The sequence below is a fragment of the Nerophis ophidion genome, linkage group LG02 (assembly GCF_033978795.1).
Source record: "Nerophis ophidion isolate RoL-2023_Sa linkage group LG02, RoL_Noph_v1.0, whole genome shotgun sequence".
Lineage (NCBI taxonomy): Eukaryota > Metazoa > Chordata > Actinopteri > Syngnathiformes > Syngnathidae > Nerophis > Nerophis ophidion.
In genome coordinates this window covers 87,603,194-87,622,549 of record NC_084612.1, presented here as the reverse complement: position 1 = coordinate 87,622,549, position 19,356 = coordinate 87,603,194, and the positions used below count along the sequence as shown (strand labels likewise).

General features: G+C 42.5%; 1 protein-coding gene across 1 annotated transcript in view; it reads left to right on the top strand.

Moving 5' to 3' along the window:
- cd81a (CD81 molecule a) overlaps positions 1-19,356 on the top strand; it is a 70,308-nt gene that overhangs the window by 2,817 nt on the left and 48,135 nt on the right. The gene's annotated exons all lie outside the window — the stretch shown is intronic.

Here is a 19,356-nt window from a genome sequence, read left to right as displayed (position 1 = left end):
ACTGGTCTAAAAAGGAGGTCTATTTAAAGGCTAGAGTATACAGATGAGTTTTAAGATGAGACTCCACATTTTTCCAACGCAAAAAATGTGCCTTGGCTCAAAAAAGGTTGAAAAACACTGCGATATCCAATACTTTTTGAAAAAATATACCTGATATGTCTGGGGAAATTTAAAAATATGTTTTTTTTAAAGCTCAAGTCACTTTTATTTGTTCTTCCAGAGGCAATGGCATTGACACAGAAAATAAACTCTTTATTTTAATTTTATTTTATAAACCTGTATTTATTATATGCAGCATTTACATACAACAGTGGTTCTCAAATAGGGGTACGCGTACCCCTGGGTGTACTTGAAGGTATGCCAAGGGGTACGTGTGCTTTTTTTTTTTTTAATATTCTAAAAATAGCAAGAATTCAAAAATCCTTTATAAATATATTTATTGAATAATACTTCAACACAATATGAGTGTAAGTTCATAAAATGTGAAAATAAATACAACAATACAATATTCAGTGTTGACAGTTAGACATGTTCCATAAATATTGATGTTAAAGATTTATTTTTTTTGTGAATAAATGTTTTGAATTAAGTTCTCCAGATGGATCTCTATTACAATCCCCAAAGAGGGCACTTTAAGTTGATGATTACTACTATGTGTAGACATTTTTATTCATAATTGAATCACTTGTTTATTTTTCAACAAGTTTTTAGTTATTTTTATATCTATATCAAGAAAGACCACTACAAATGAGCAATATTTTGCACTGTTATACAATTTAATGAATCAGAAACTGATGACATAGTGCTGTATTTTACTTCTTTATGTCTTTTTTTCAACCAAAAATGCTTTGCTTTGATTAGGGGCTACTTGAATTTAAAAAATGTTCACTGAAAAAAGGTTGAGAACCACTCACATACAATTAAGTTAAAAGTTTAAGTACCACTGATAGTCACGCACACATTAGGTGTGGTGAAATTACTCTCTGCATTCTCTGCATCCCCTTGTTCCACGCGACTTATTACCACAATTTTCTCACCGAAACCTACCGGTTGATATGTGGTCGGGAACCATGTTCGCTTGACCGCTCTGTTCCATAGTAAAGCTTCACCTTTGGGAATTTTAAACGAGGAAACACCGGCTGTGTTTGTGTGGCTAAAGGCAGCCGCAATACACCGCTTCCCAGCTACATCTTTCTTCTTTGACGTCTCCATTATTAAATGAACAAATTGCAAAAGATTCAGCAACACAGATGTCCAGAATACTGTGTAATTATGCGATTAAAGCAGACTATTTAGAGCTTGGATCGGGCTGGAAAAAAATGTCCGCTACAACCTGAGACGTCAAACGCACGCGTCATCATTCCGCAACGTTTTTAACAGTAAACTTTGCGGGAAATTTAAAATTGCAATTGAGTAAACTAAAAAGGCCGTATTGGCATGTGTTGCAATGTTATTATTTCATCATTGATATATAAACTATCAGACTGCGTGGTCGGTAGTAGTGGGTTTCAGTAGGCCTTTAACCACCAATTCCGACCTTTTGATGCCAAGCAGGGAGGCAATGGGTCCCATTTTTTTGTAGTCTTTGGTATGACTCACAACCACCCAGTTTCAGGGCGGAAAACTCCAACCACAAGGCGACAGTTTTTCGATCAGATTACTGTATTTCCTTGAATTGCCGCAGGCATATAGTATGTGCCTGCCTTAAGAAACTGCCGGGTCAAACTCGCTCCCCAAAATAATTAGCGGATGCTTAGTATTACCGCCTGGTCAAACTTGTGACGTCACGAGTGACACTTCCCCTGTCATCATTTGCAAAATGGAGGAGGCTGATTTCAATACTGGTAATTTGAAATCGCATAAAGGGAAGAAGATTAAGAGCTATTCAGTAGGATTTTAGGTCCAGGCTTACATCACACTCAAATTTTTACTGCATACCTTTGGTAAGTGCCGGAGTGAGAAGAAGTTTTAGAATAATTAGCGCATGCTCACTTTTACCGCATGCCTTTGGTAAGCGCAGGAGTGAGAAGAGGTTTTAAATTAGCGAGTAAAATGACGACTTTTATAATAATACTGCCAAAATTCTAAGTTTTTCTTAGACAAATTGTGACCTTTTTCTTGTGAAATTCCAACTAATTTTTCACAACAGGCTTTTTTTTATATTTCCATAGTTTGTATGTATTCGTAATGTTGTAAATACAAATCTTTATATATCTAGAAAGGGTTTTCTTTTTGAGGTAGGCATTTTTCGGAGGTCTCAAGAAGGTCATAAATACAAGAATGTGTGTGTGTGTGCTGGTTAAGGTCTGGTGGAAAATTTTGATGGTGTGAAAGTTTAACTCGCCTTGTGGTCGCCGCCTCCAGTTGTGATTTACGTTGTTGCTGTTATACTTGTGTTGATGTCGTCGTGTAGAGCCCACGCAGTGTGGCGAGTAAATACGTAACGGTTTAGTCATTATGGGCACCGGTCGGGGATATTCCCAACTTTTGCATCCACTGAGTCACTGGCTGTGATCCGTTCTTTCCACACTCTTCCACCATGAGCCGCTGGGGCTGTGGCCGCGCCATGACGTCACTCCTCCCGAGGCCGCTGCAAGAGCTTAAATGATTAATAGCATGTGATTAAAGAGGACTAATAACTCGGTGTGGACAATTTGTGAAAACACGAGGGATGGAACGTCGTTTTCCGCTCCGAGGCGGTCGCTTGAGCCTTCCCCCTTCAGGACACACTGACTCGACGCTTTTGTTTTGGCAGAAACGAAACTAGGAACACAATTGTGCTCTCGATTGACAGCAACACGCAATTTCCTTTCCAACAAGCCTCGACAGCCAGTTTCCGCACCCACTAAATTTTAGAAGAAAACATATTGGCTGCACCGGACTATAAGCCGCAGATATATACGTTATGAAAACAATTGTATACAGATAAATATTTTGTAAATGTTTTTTTTAACATACTTAAATTGTTTCCAAAGAAGACGCTGGGTTTTCAATCATCTTAACCAGGGGTCCCCAAACTACGGCCCGCGGGAAGTCCCAAGTTTATATATTAAAAAAAACCAATACATTTGAAAGATGATCAAAAATGCGGCTAATTGGTGTCACCTTTGTAACCTTCAAAGCCCTCTAAAACAACTTCAAAACCACCAAACTTTTGTATACACGCTGCAATATATATATATATATATATATATTTTATTAATTTTTCAAATCTGTCCTTTCTAATCAATTTTCTACCGCTTGTTACTCTTCGGGTCTCCTAGTCATATTGTCTAAAAATCCATTTTCCCATGTGACATCATCACACTTGAAATGTATGTATGTATACATATGTATGTTTATATATGTACATACATATGTGAGTGTCTATATGTATGTGTATATATATATATATATATATATACTAGGGGTTTAACGGTACGTGTATTTGTATTGCACCGTTTTGGTACGGGGTTTTCGGTTCGGTACAGGTGTGTACTGAACAAGCTAAAGTCTTAACAAGCTGCTTCACTTCTTCTGCCTCTCTCAGCACCCAGCATTGTCCCACCCACACAACCATCTGATTGGCTTACATACAAAGCGATAACAGCCAATCAGCAATGCGTATTCAGAGCACATGGAGTCAATGCTTCAGCGTCGAGCAGATAGGTCTTTAGCTGGGGAGCATACGGCAGCGTACTCTCCCCCAAATTATAATAAACACCTCCTAACTAGTAACATCACTATGAGCCTGTTGACGTTCTAGAAACTTAAACTTCAGCTCAGCTCGCTCACAGTCCTGGCTTGAGGTGAAGGCTAATTAGCTTTTAGCGTAACGTTAGCTAATTTTGGTGTGTATGTGTGTGTATTTGTGTGTGTGTGTGTGTGTGTGTGTGTGTTAGGGGCAGCAAAGCCCTGTCCGTTATTTCACTTGAACTCCATGGTGTTTAGGGATGAATAGTCTCTCCAATTGCTATTGCACTATTTTTCAGCAATAGTTACATTAATCATTAGTAATGTAGCAGCCTAGTTTTGAATGGCAGGGTCCCTGCTATCACATGTTGATAAAAATATAACATTTACATAATAACAATCAGCTACAGGCTTCCCAAATGCTGTAATAAATGAAGCATGATGGGTTGACTTGAAAATGTTTAATGTTGCACTTTTTATATGTAGAAGAAAAGTTTTCATTTTATTCAATGTAAACAACTTGAGGCAGTTCAATGTGGATTAACGTGGGCAGAATTATTATATTGTTTCCAATGTGAAAAGGATAAAGCTATTGTTTGCAAATTTGGTAAATGAATAACCCAAAAAATAATCTTTTGTTGTTTTCTTACTGAACCGTGACCTCTAAACCGAGATAAGTACCGAACCGAAATTTTTGTGTACCGTTACACCCCTGATATATACACATACACATATTTATGTATGTATATATTTCAAGTGCGATGATGTCACGTGTGTGTGTATGTGTATATATATATATTTATATATATATGTACATACATGTATGTATGTATATGTGTGTATGTATATATATATATGTGGTGTGTGTGTGTGTATGTATGTATATGTATATGTGTATATATATATATATATATATATATATATATATATATATATATATATATATATATATATATATATATATATATATAATATGCTTGAAGTGATGAATGAAAAATCCTCTCGAGCGGTAACGCTATGGCCGATTAATCCTTCCGGTTCAAGGCATTGAAGCAGAAAGTACATTTTCAACATCTGGAGTGAGCAAGCTCGTCCAAAAGATGGCGCCATAGCACGAACACTTACACCCTATTTGAGTGTGTCTGCTTGGGTTTAATGAAAATCATTGAACATAAAATACATTATGGCGGGTAGCGGGGAAGAATCCATAAAACCACTTTATAAGCCGCAGGGTTCAAAGCGCAGGAAGAAAGGAGCGGCTTATTGGCAAATTTACTGTAACTTTTTTTCTTTTGACATTTCTTGATTCCATGCATGAATGTATTGTGCCGTGAGTGAGTGTGCCATGTTTTTGACGAGATGGATTATTTTGTCCTTCCGGGATCTCCTATCACAAAAACAGCAGATAGGCTATTGGACGTTTCTTTGAAGCAGAATTAGACTAAGGCTTTGTTCACACTGCAGGCCAATCCCGAATTATTTTTTTGGCCCAGACGTTATTTCTATCGGATTTTTTAATGTCAATGTGAACACTGCAATTCGTAATATGTCAAATCCGACTCAGGCCTCTTTCATATGTGGATTTATGCGATGTGACTGCAGTCTGAACGATCAGGCAGCCTTTCATGCGACCAATACGTCACCCAAAAGCGACAAGCGTCATACAGCCTTGCCAAAATAGACGGTTGCGGAAGGAATAGTTGAAAATCAGAATCAGAAATACAAACAGACAAACATTACAGGGAGACAGAACAGGATCGCTGACGGGTCCGCCAACTTCTGGCGCCCCTTACAAAAAAGGTGAGAAACGGGTAAATGCTGGGGGGGTCTAAGCCTGGGCCCCTGGAGAGGTGGTCCAGACTGAGGCCAAGGGAAAAAAAACTCATAACCATATCACACAAGAGGGAAACATCAAAGAACACAAAGGACATTAAAAACATTAAAAGAGCAGAGCTGATGCAACCAGCCATTTCTACATACAGCTACAAAAGTAGAACAAAGACGTATCATTCATATCAAGATGTATCATTCACATTTTTTGCAAAACAATATAGTTCCAGTTAAAAAGTCTACTGAAATGCCTGTTAAGTGTCTTGGTAGCATTGAAGCTCGAAGGAAAATTAACGCAAGTAGCACTGTAACTAATGCACATTTTAACATGATCCATATAAAACCGAGACTTGGGTTTTGCGTGCAAACCATCCATCTACTTCCGCTTATCCAAAGACGGGTCGCGGGCGCAGCAGCCTAAGCAGATAAGCTCAGACTTCCCTCTCCCCGGCAACTTCGTCCAACTCTTCCCGAGGCGTCTCCAAGGCCAGCTGGGAGACATAGTCTCTACAGTGAGAACCTGGGTCTTCCTTGTCTCCTCCTACAATTCGGACGTGCCCTCAAAACCACCGCCGGGATGCTCTTTCATTTCTTTTGGGAGTTGCTGTTGAGGCTTTTACTGCACAATCGTTTCTGCATCAGTGGTCAATATGTCTTTACTGTGTTTGAGTGCTTCACTCATCATTGCAGTTGTTCCTGTTACAAATGTGTGTGTTTCAATGTGTGTGTGTGTGTTATCTCTCACACAGATAACAAGCCTCGATGGGTGCAACCACAAACACTTTAATAACATTCCAATCTCGGCTGACACAGAGCAGCTTGTTAAATAATATTTACTACATTAGTACGCCTTCAAAGTGCCCGCATTAAAATTTAAAAACAAAATCTGCTTGGGTTTAAGCCATAATAGGTGCATACACAAATATAATAACGCGTTAAAGTATAAATACCACTAATATTCCTTGTCTTCAGGGTTCACATGTCTCGTTGTGGCACATTACAGTACTTTTTGGATTCAAGACTGCCAGTAGGAACTATTCTGGCATTGGAATGACCATTAATGGTTTTTATTAGTCCTCCAGGAAGCTCTCATTGGTCACTTTTGTACCACAGGAAGAGCGCAAATGACTATCTCACACTCACACACACACACACACACACACACACACACACACACACACACACACACACACACACACACATTCTCATCTTGCACATTGTAATACAAGGTTTTCCCCAGATTGCAAATATACTTGGGGCATTAGGGGCGTGGTTAGAGGTGTGGTTAATATGACATCATCGTATAATTTTCGTACTCTGCACTGATGAATACATGTTATTTTAAAAAGGCATAAAAAACATTTAAAAAAATAATCTGTTATTATTAACTCATATTAACACATATTTTCCTCATATTGTTTTGATCTATTTTTCAATTAGTACGGGTTATTGTACAATATACTTTGTTGCCAATGTTGAGACTTCCCTAATCCTTTTAGTGACTTTTCCTTAAACTACTAGCACCAAATATAGCATTTTTTTCTGGTGTTATTGAAGACTTTACTCTTTACTTCTGTCACTGCAGCAAGCCTGAATCACACTTGCACCGTGATGTTGTTTCAGCTGCATTTTCTCTCCTTCTAAAAGCCTCTTAGTATTTGCACTTTGCACATTTTTAATAGCTGTCCAGAGATACAGTATATCTCGTATATATTAAAGTACGTCCACATTGCAGACATGCTGCCTCTCACTGCCTTCCTGCTTTCGCCATCCTAGACACTGCCGTTGTGTCCTTGGGCAAGACACTTTACCCACTTGCTCCCAGTGCCACTCACACTGGTTTGAATGTAACTCAGATTTTGGGTTTCACTATGTAAAAGTGCTTCGAGTCACTAGAGCAGGCCTGGGCAATTATTTTGACTTGCATGCCACATTTAGAGAAAAAATGTGTCTAGGGGCCAGTGTAACTACTTTTAAGAACACTAATACAAAACCTCACAATAATGTCGGATTGAATGCTAAAAATGTTATGACAGACCGCTTTAAAAAACGTAATGGAATTTTAAATTATTCTATGAACGATACAACACTGAATATTGACAACATATGCATGCCACACCCCCTTTCAATCGACATATTTTACAATGGAGTAAAACGCGGCAAAAATGCAACAAACAGTGAACTATGAACTAATATCAATCAATCAATCAATCAATCAATGTTTACTTATATAGCCCTAAATCACTAGTGTCTCAAAGGGCTGCACAAACCACCACGACATCCTCGGTAGGCCCACATAAGGGCAAGGAAAACTCACACCCAGTGGGACATCGGTGACAATAATGACTATGAGAACCTTAGAGAGGAGGAAAGCAATGGATGTCGAGCGGGTCTAACATGATACTGTGAAAGTTCAATCCACAATGGATCCAACACAGTCGCGAGAGTCCAGTCCAAAGCGGATCCAACACAGCAGCGAGAGTCCCGTTCACAGCGGAGCCAGCAGGAAACCATCCCAAGCGGAGGCGGATCAGCAGCGCAGAGATGTCCCCAGCCGATACACAGGCGAGCAGTACATGGCCACCGGATCGGACCGGACCCCTTCCACAAGGGAGAGTGGGACATAGAAGAAAAAGAAAAGAAACGGCAGATCAACTGGTCTAAAAAGGGAGTCTATTTAAAGGCTAGAGTATACAAATGAGTTTTAAGGTGAGACTTAAATGCTTCTACTGAGGTGGCATCTCGAACTGTTACTGGGAGGGCATTCCAGAGTACTGGAGCCCGAACGGAAAACGCTCTATAGCCCGCAGACTTTTTTTGGGCTTTGGGAATCACTAACAAGCCGGAGTCCTTTGAACGCAGATTTCTTGCCGGGACATATGGTACAATACAATCGGCAAGATAGGATGGAGCTAGACCGTGTAGTATTTTATACGTAAGTAGTAAAACCTTAAAGTCACATCTTAAGTGCACGGGAAGCCAGTGCAGGTGAGCCAGTACAGTACTAAGCCTTAGAACTTTCTTGTGAAAATCTCCCTCCGGGTCTGTGGAAACGCTTCCCACCCACACTGCTTGGTGCCTCGTCCGAGCTGCTGTGACGTACATTATCATAGTAACTAACTAGATGACCATTGTAACAAACTAGATTACCATGGTGACTAATTAGATTACCATAGTAACTGGTATATCATCCAAAAGCGCAGATTCCAACTGTGACGGGTTTCCTGCCTGCAGTGCCGATCGTTACAGCACTCATCATAGCAGGTTTGACTGGAGTTTATTATTTCAACAAACATCAGATGTCTTGCCAGTCTATCGCGCCAATTTCTGGCTTGCTGGCTCTTCCTGGTCGTCGCGGCACACCTTTCGGTGTCCGGGGGCTGCGTCTGCTGCGGGGGCTCATCTTTCTCTCGGTCGATCTCGTCGCTCTCGTGGTCGTCGTTGTTGTCGGGGTGTTCCTCTCCTACTTCTGCCCCGATTACTCCTCCCTCGCCCTTTTTATGCTGCAGCAGAAGATGTAACGATTGAGCGCTGGTGTGTTGTGCACGCACCTGACGCTGATGGCTGCAGTGTTGCTCCAGGCGTGCCCCGCCCTGTCCCACTGTCGGCTCCGCCTCTCCACAACAACCATTGAAATACTTAGTATAGTTGAAGACATACGGTCATTAGAAAACATCACATCCATCCATCCATCCATTTTCTACCGCTTATTCCCTTGTGGGGTCGCGGGGGGCGCTGGCGCCTATCTCAGCTACAATCGGGCGGAAGGCGGGGTACACCCTGGACAAGTCGCCACCTCATCGCAGGGCCAACACAGATAGACAGACAACATTCACACTCACATTCACACACTAGGGCCAATTTAGTGTTGCCAATCAACCTATCCCCAGGTGCATGTCTTTGGAAGTGGGAGGAAGCCGGAGTACCCGGAGGGAACCCACGCATTCACGGGGAGAACATGCAAACTCCACACAGAAAGATCCCGAGCCTGGATTTGAACCCAGGACTGCAGGAGCTTCGTATTGTGAGGCAGACGCACTAACCCCTCTGCTACCGTGAAGCAAACATCACAGCACATCATAATGGCAGCTACACTTTCCATCTTAAAGATCTAAAAACAAATATTTGGGGATGACCGGCGGGCCAGATTGAAAAGCTTAACGGGCTGCGTGTGGCCACCAGGCTTTACTTTGCCCAGGTCTGCACTACAGAAAAGCGCTCTATGAATATAATTCCCTTTACTTCACTACAGACAATGGCGTGCATCATTACATCCTTCTTCGGCAGTCCAGTTTCCTAGGCGTGGGCCCACAACACATTTTGCTTGAAAATATATTGACCTACAAATAGGGGTGTAACGGTACATGTATTTGTACTGAACCGTTTCGGTACGGGGGTTTCGGTTCGGATCGGAGGTGTACCGAACGATACGGACATATTAAGTAGCGCGCCTCACGTTGTGTAAACAATGCACCATGAATTGATTTATGTGGACCCCTACTTAAACAAGTTCATCCATCCATCACCTTCCGCTTATCCGAGGTCGGGTCGCGGGGGCAGCAGCCTAAGCAGGGAAGCCCAGACTTCCCTATCTCCAGCCACTTCGTCTAGCTCTTCCCGGGGGATCCCGAGGCGTTCCCAGGCCAGCCGGGAGACATAGTCTTCCCAACGTGTCCTGGGTCTTCCCCGTGGCCTCCTACCAGCTGGACGTGCCCTAAACACATCCCTAGGGAGGCGTTCGGGTGGCATCCTGACCAGATGCCCGAACCACCTCATCTGGCTCCTCTCGATGTGGAGGAGCAGCGGCTTTACGTTGAGCTCCTCCCGGATGGCAGAGCTTCTCACCCTATCTCTAAGGGAGAGCCCCGCCACCCGGCGGAGGAAACTCATTTGGGCCGCTTGTACCCGTGATCTTATCCTTTCGGTCATGACCCAAAGCTCATGACCATAGGTGAGGATGGGAACGTAGATCGACCGGTAAATTGAGAGCTTTGCCTTCCGGCTCAGCTCCTTCTTCACCACAACGGATCGATACAACGTCCGCATTACTGAAGACGCCGCACCGATCCGCCTGTCGATCTCACGATCCACTCTTCCCCCACTCGTGAACAAGACTCCTAGGTACTTGAACTCCTCCACTTGGGGCAGGGTCTCCTCCCCAACCCGGAGATGGCACTCCACCCTTTTCCGGGCGAGAACCATGGACTCGGACTTGGAGGTGCTGATTCTCATTCCGGTCGCTTCACACTCGGCTGCGAACCGATCCAGTGAGAGCTGAAGATCCCGGCCAGATGAAGCCATCAGGACTACATCATCTGCAAAAAGCAGAGACCTAATCCCGTGGCCACCAAACCGGAACCCCTCAACGCCTTGACTGCGCCTAGAAATTCTGTCCATAAAAGTTATGAACAGAATCGGTGACAAAGGACAGCCTTGGCGGAGTCCAACCTTCACTGGAAACGTGTCCGACTTACTGCCAGCAATAATACTTAAACAAGTTGAAAAACTTATTGAGGTGTTACCATTTAGTGGTCAATTGTACGTAATATGTACTGTACTGTGCAATCTACTAATAAAAGTTTCAATCAATCAAAAAAACAACACACGGCATGCTAGCAAGGACTGGTAGATAGACTGACCATACGTCCTCTTCTCACGGGATATGTCCTTTTGCGGAGCTGTCCAGGTAGAGTTTTTCAAATGCCTCGAATGTTCGGTGTTTTAATTTAGGGTTGCGTCTATTTTCAATGTACATTCAAGGTTAAGAAGGGGTACAAAAAAAAGTGGTGCGCGCAGCAGCATTCGTGAGGGAGGGGTGGAGACAGAGAGAGCGAGAGAGTTATGATAAATGCGCATGCGTCGCCAAGTTCTGCTTTTTACCCATAGATTTATCAGATTTTATATTTATTATCTACAGCAAGTGTGTCAAAAGTGTGCCCCGTAGGCCATTTGCGAACCACAGCTAATGTTTTAAAGGCCCACGGCACATTCTAAAAAATGCTATTAAAATAAAGAAAAGTGAAATAAAAATGCTTAAAGGCTAAATGTAATTTAGAAAAAGTGGCAACATTAACTAATAAAACAAAGCTGTTTTTTTTTTCTTTCAAATTGTCCTTGCTCAAGACATAATATTGAATCAAAATCAATGTTATTATGAATGATTGACCTATCCAAGTTTCCTATTACTTCACATCAAATATTCCACTAAGAAAAATATTTTTGGTGGAATATTTAGCAAATTTGTTAAATAAATAATAAAAAAATGTATATTTTGTCATTTTTTTACTGTACCGAAAATGAACCGAACCGTGACCTCTGAACCAAGGTACGTACCGAATTGAAATTTTTGTTTACCGTTATACCCCTACTTACAAATTATTGCCTATAAAGAATATTATTGCCTTTTTTTGGAGACCAAATCAACCACTGATGCAATGATAATACATGAAAATAATGCAAGTATACCCTTTTAAAATGCACTTAACTTGTATTTCTGGTTTGTTTTAACATTGTAATTGAAATGTAAACTTTTAAATACCTCTATGCTCTGGAACACCTTGCCCCTCCATTTTAGAACTGCTCCCACAGTGGAGTGTTTTAAGTCTCGTCTTAGGACCCACTTTTATTTTTGGGCTTTTAACACTATGAGAGTTGTGTGGTCTTCTGTGTTTTTTAATATTTTGATTTCTATTTAAATCGTTTTTAATCATTTATTTTTATATTGTTTTTATGTTGGTTTTATTTTTTATTCAGTCATTGGTGGAGCTAAGGATAATATTTGAATATTGTTTTTAATATTGTTGTGGAGCACTTTGGAAACATTTATGTGCTATACAAATAAATTGGATTGGATACGGTACATATTACGTACAATTGGCCACTAAATGGTAACACCAGAATAAGTTTTTCAACTTGTTTTAAGTCCGGTTTCACGTTAATCAATTCATGATTAATTTATGTTAATTAATCTAACATATTTTATTAGTAGATTGCACAGTTCAGTCCATATTCCGTACAATTGACCACTAAATGGTAACACCCAAATACGTTTTTCAACTTGTTTAAGTCGGGGTCCACGTTAATCATTTCATGGTATAAACATATACTTTCAGCATAATACAGTCATCACACAAGTTAATTATCATAGTATATACTTTGAATTATTTACATTATTTACAATCCGGGGGGTGGGATGAGGAGCTTTGGTTGATATCAGTACTTCAGTCATCAACAATTGCATCAACGGAGAAATGGACATTGAAACAGTGTAGGTCTTACTTAGCAGGATATGTACAACGAGCAGAGAACATGGTGAGTTCAGATAGATAATACTTACTTTGATTCCTTCAGGAGAGTTCCTTCAGGAAAATTAGCATAAGAACAAGTATATGCATTAGAAAAACATTTGATTATTTACATTAGGTTATTTACAATCCGGGGAGATGAGATGTGAATGGAGGAGGGTGTTAGTAAAGTGTTGAAGTTGCCTGCAGGTGTTGTTTTAGAGCGGTTTTGAAAGAGGATAGAGATGCACTTACTTTTCCACCTGTTGGGAGTGCATTCCACATTCTGTGGCATAGAGAGAAAATGAGTTAAGACCTTTGTTAGATCGGAATCTGGGTTTAACGTGGTTTGTGGAGCTCCCCCTGGTGTTGAGGTTATGGCGGTCATTTACGATAAGGAGGTAGTTTGACATGTACTTCGGTATCAGGGGGTTGTAGCGGATTTTATAGACCAGGCTCAGTGCAAGTTGTTTTACTCTGTCCTCCACCCTGAGCCAGCCCACTTTGGAGAAGTGGGTTGGAGTGAGGTGTGATCTGGGGTGGAGGTCTAAAAGTAACCGGACTAGCTTTTTCTGGGAAATGTTTATGAAAAAGATTAGCTGAAATGACCACAGAATTACCAAGTGACGTCTGTGTGGTACTCAAAACAGGAAAAAAAAAAGTAAAAACGATTCAATAATCCTGAAAAGACTACTTTTCACACCCCCCTGACACGTGGCGCAGTGGAAGAGTGGCCGTGCGCAACCCGAGCGTCCCTGGTTCAAATCCCACCTAGTACCAACCTTGTCACGTCCGTTGTGTCCTGAGCAAGACACTTCACCCTTGCTCCTGATGGGTGCTGGTTGGCGCCTTGCATGGCAGCTCCCTCCATCAGTGTGTGAATGTGTGTGTGAATGGATAAATGTGGAAGTAGTGTCAAAGCCCTTTGAGTACCTTGAAGGTAGAAAAGCGCTATACAAGTACAACCCATTTATCATTATCATTTGTGGAGCTCCCCCTGGTGTTGAGGTTATGGCGGTCATTTACGATAAGGAAGTAGTTTGACATGTACTTCGGTATCAGGGGGTTGTAGCGGATTTTATAGACTAGGCTCAGTGCAAGTTGTTTTACTCTGTCCTCCACCCTGAGCCAGCCCACTTTGGAGAAGTGGGTTGGAGTGAGGTGTGATCTGGGGTGGAGGTCTAAAAGTAACCGGACTAGCTTTTTCTGGGAAATGTTTATGAAAAAGATTAGCTGAAATGACCACAGAATTACCAAGTGACGTCTGTATGGTACTCAAAACAGGAAAAAAAAAAAGTACAAACGATTCAATAATCCTGAAAAGACTACTTCTCACACCCCCCTGACACGTGGCGCAGTGGAAGAGTGGCCGTGCGCAACCCGAGCGTCCCTGGTTCAAATCCCACCTAGTACCAACCTTGTCACGTCCGTTGTGTCCTGAGCAAGACACTTCACCCTTGCTCCTGATGGGTGCTGGTTGGCGCCTTGCATGGCAGCTCCCTCCATCAGTGTGTGAATGTGTGTGTGAATGGGTAAATGTGGAAGTAGTGTCAAAGCGCTTTGAGTACTTTGAAGGTAGAAAAGCGCTATACAAGTACAACCCATTTATCATTATCATTTGTGGAGCTCCCCCTGGTGTTGAGGTTATGGCGGTCATTTACGATAAGGAAGTAGTTTGACATGTACTTCGGTATCAGGGGGTTGTAGCGGATTTTATAGACTAGGCTCAGTGCAAGTTGTTTTACTCTGTCCTCCACCCTGAGACAGCCCACTTTGGAGAAGTGGGTTGGAGTGAGGTGTGATCTGGGGTGGAGGTCTAAAAGTAACCGGACTAGCTTTTTCTGGGAAATGTTTATGAAAAAGATTAGCTGAAATGACCACACAATTACCAAGTGACGTCTGTGTGCTACTCAAAACAGGAAAAATTCAATAATCCTGAAAAGACTACTTCTCACGCCCCCCTGACACCTCACATTGCCCCACCCCCACCCCACTGTTTGAGAAAAGCGCCAGCAACCATGATAATATGCAGAAAAAACGTTTAACCAGGCTGTGATGCAAAGTGTTGTTTCATGAGCTCAATTAGGTGTAACAATGGCGTCCGTATGTTGCAAAGTGTCTTACTGCAACCCCCACCCACCCACCATGCTGGCTTTTTAACACGCCAGGCCACTTTGGAGCTTTTAGCGCAAAATGAATGCACCGCTCGCAGCCGATTAGTCCGGTCGCCGCGAAGGAAACGTGCGCTCCATCAGCCGACCTCCTGTTTCCATAAATCACTCTTGGACACTGAGAGGGTTAAGAGGTTGCAAGTGGTGGGAGGAAAGCCTCCTTTGGGTGTTAGAGGGGTCTTGTGGGAAAATGGAGACCACACCCCATCCCCCATTCCTCCAGCATGCCCTGCATTCTGTCGGCCCTACCCCCCTCCCTACTAAAATAGCACCCCCCCCCAGCTTGGTCATGTTGCCCGCCTCGCTCTGATTGGACAACCGGGCGCCTGGACTTGGTCGTGTTTTGCCCGTCTCACGGTACACTTGTGAAAGCATAAGCAAAGACGTTAGCTGCAGCGAACTGGTGGAATGTGCGACTACATGCGCAACAGATGGTCAAGCAATCAGCGTGTGCTCGCCATCATGTGTCTTCTTTTTGTCTGGAACTGCTTACACGGGCGTCGGGGGTCTTCGGACATGATTGCAGCTTTAGAACTTGTTCGCGTGATAGACATATGGTGGCGAATTTGTCCTGGAAAATCCATAGAAGTTAGAGACCAGAGGAGTACCGATCTGTTGTGGTGAAGAAGGAGCTGAGCCGGAAGGCAAAGCTCTCAATTTACCGGTCGATCTACGTTCCCATCCTCACCTATGGTCATGAGCTTTGGGTCATGACCGAAAGGATAAGATCACGGGTACAAGCGGCCGAAATGAGTTTCCTCCGCCGTTTGGCGGGGCTCTCCCTTAGAGATAGGGTGAGAAGCTCTGTCATCCGGGAGGAACTCAACGTAAAGCCGCTGCTCCTCCACATCGAGAGGAGCCAGATGAGGTGGTTCGGGCATCTGGTCAGGATGCCACCCGAACGCCTCCCGAGGGAGGTGTTTAGGGCACGTCCAACCGGTAGGAGGCCACGGGGAAGACCCAGGACACGTTGGGAAGACTATGTCTCCCGGCTGGCCTGGGAACGCCTCGGGATCCCCCGGGAAGAGCTAGACGAAGTGGCTGGGGAGAGGGAAGTCTGGGCTTCCCTGCTTAGGCTGCTGCCCCCGCGACCCGACCTCGGATGAGCGGAAGAAGATGGAAGGATGGATGGAGTCCAAAGTGCGGCCATCTGCGGCGCGGAGTTACTCTTTTAACGGCCCGCAGCACCTCTAAAAATACTTTGACAAAAAAAAGTGAAATAAAAGTGCAAACTGGGGAAATAAAGAGGAAAAAGTTGCAATGTTGACTCTTAAAGCTGCCATGTGACTGTTTTCTTCATTGATGAAACATCCATCCATCCATTTCCTACCGCTTGTCCCGTTTGGGGTCACGGGGGGTGCTGGAGCCTATCTCAGCTGCATTCGGGCGGAAGGCGGTACACACCCTGGACAAGTCGCCAGCTCATCACAGGGCCAACACAGATAGACAGACAACATTCACACACTGGGGCCAATTTAGTGTTGCCAATCAACCTATCCCCAGGTGCATGTTTTAGGAGGTGGGAGGATTGAACCCAGGACTACTCAGGACCTTCGTATTGTGAGGCACATGCACAAACCCCTCCGCCACCATGCTGCCCGTGATGAAAAATAAAAAATCAAAATCAATGTTGTCTATTGAAAGCTCCAATTACTTCACATCAAATATTCCACTTTGAAATATTTTTTGGGGGGAAAATGTTACATATTTTGTTTGCCATAAAAAAATAAGTGTTCTATGATAAAAAAAAAAGACATTAAACAATCGAACAAAAAAATATTAAAAAATAATAACTTACAGGGCTGCAAATTTTTGGGCACCACACAAATTGTTTCGGTTCTTGGGGTAAGGATTGTTGATATAAAATCAAGACTTTTAAAAAAATATTATATTCCAGTTATATTAGTAACTGCATTCCTCCATAGAATAGACAAACAGCTCTGATCAATTTCTTTATTACTAAAAATGTTTTGTTTAATCAAATGCTACCCAAACATTTCATAAAGTCAAATACAAATAATGCAACAAGAGAAGTATCCACCACTTCTCTTTTCTAAAGTAAATCTGTACAGCAGATATTATCATCTACATCAACTATATGATTTGGCTGGACAGGACAGATTAAAAAATAACAAAATCAAAAAAATAGAATTTAAAGAAAAAATATAATTTAGTTTTTTTTTAATTGATTTAGAATTGTTCCAAATAAGAATCATGATTAGTCTGAAAATAAAATATATAAACATTTAACTCCTAATCAATCAATCAATCAATCAATGTTTACTTATATAGCCCTAAATCACTAGTGTCTCAAACAGGCTGCACAAACCACTACCACATCCTCGGTAGGCCCACATAAGGGCAAGGAAAACTCACACCCAGTGGGACATCTGTGACAATGATGACTATGAGAACCTTGGAGAGGAGGAAAGCAATGGATGTCGAGCGGGTCTAACATGATACTGTGAAAGTTCAATCCACAATGGATCCAACACAGTCGCGAGAGTCCAGTCCAAAGCGGATCCAACACAGCAGCGAGAGTCCCGTTCACAGCGGAGCCAGCAGGAAACCATCCCAAGCGGAGGCGGATCAGCAGCGCAGATATGTCCCCAGCCGATACACAGTTAAGCAGTACATGGCCACCGGATCGGACCGGACCCCCTCCACAAGGGAGAGTGGGACATAGGAGAAAAAGAAAAGAAACGGCAGATCAACTGGTCTAAAAAGGGAGTCTATTTGAAGGCTAGAGTATACAAATGAGTTTTAAGGTGAGACTTAAATGCTTCTACTGTGGTGGCATCTCGAACTGTTACCGGGAGGGCATTCCAGAGTACTGGAGCCCGAAATGAAAAAGCTCTATAGCCCGCAGACTTTTTTTGGGCTTTGGGAATCACTAATAAGCCGGAGTCCTTTGAACGCAGATTTCTTTCCGGGACATATGGTACAATACAATCGGCAAGATAGGATGGAGCTAGACCGTGTAGTATTTTATACGTAAGTAGTAAAACCTTAAAGTCACATCTTAAGTGCACAGGAAGCCAGTGCAGGTGAGCCAGTACAGGCGTAATGTGATCAAACTTTCTTGTTCTTGTCAAAAGTCTAGCAGCCGCATTTTGTACCAACTGTAATCTTTTAATGCTAGACATGGGGAGACCCGAAAATAATACGTTACAGTAGTCGAGGCGAGACGTAACAAACGCATGGATAATGATCTCAGCGTCTTATAACTTATAATCGATGGTTTGATCGAAAGTTGATCTAGAAGTCTAAGCATTTAAAGTAACAAAAAATGTATAAAAAAAATCAAAGGTAAGGACCTTTTGGATCCCTGAAAATTTTGTTGGATTTTTTTTTTAACTGTTTAAAAAAAAAATGTTGAGTTAAAATGAATGTTATGAATTATTGACCTATTTAAGGCTCCAATTAGTTTACATCAAATATTCCACTCAACATTTTTAGGGGGAAAAAGTGCATATATTTAGTTTTTGCCTTCAAAAACAAAAACAAAACAGGGGTTTCTTCACAAAAAGACATAAAACATGAAAAAAAAACTATTGACTGATTAATCAGAAAAAATAAATGAATACATTATTTTTTTTACCATTTTTTTCTGGCTGAAACGCTTCCGGGTCCCTGAGACCAAACATGAAAAATATTTATATTGTTTTAGGTTTGAAAAGGAAAAAATATCAAAATGGCCCAGCATGCTTTTTTTCCCAGTGTGTGTCCCTCAGCAGGAAAAAGTTTGGACACCCTCGTTGTTGACACTATAATGAGCATGTATAGCCAGAATTCAAATTGGAACACTAAATATATTCCTGTATCTGCGCCTATTTCCAGATCCTCACCGAAAGGCCTATGCACCACCCCTCTACTGTCTTTCTTGCTGTAATCCTGTCCTGCTGTGGAATCTTTGTCAGTCTGACACAAAACAACAAAGCTAACGGCGTACAGTTTGAGTTTTATTAGGCAGCGAGGGTGTTTACATTTTAAGCTTCTTACAGCACTCTGACTTGTCTCACTGGTAACTCCCATGTGAGGTGGAGGGGGGGCCCGTTACTAGCGCATTGATGTGCGCGCGTGTTGAATTTCTTGGCTGCCGCTGTGTTGCTGCGGTTGCCAGGCAGCGGTTGTCCTTCACTCTCGGAATGGCGTTCGCTCAGGCCAGCGGAACACGGACAAGCGAGGGGAGTCTGTCTCGTCTGCCCCCCCCCCCCACCCCCAGTGCCGATGGTGTACGGAGACATGGAGATGACGACGCCTGTAAACTGTAAAGAGGGTGTTTGCTCTCCTTGTCTTCATGCAATCGCGGCTTGTTTGCGTGGACGTTCAGCCGCGCCGAGACATCGCTGTGACTCACTTGGGCAGGAAACGGTTGCAGAGGTTTTATTTCGGGTGTA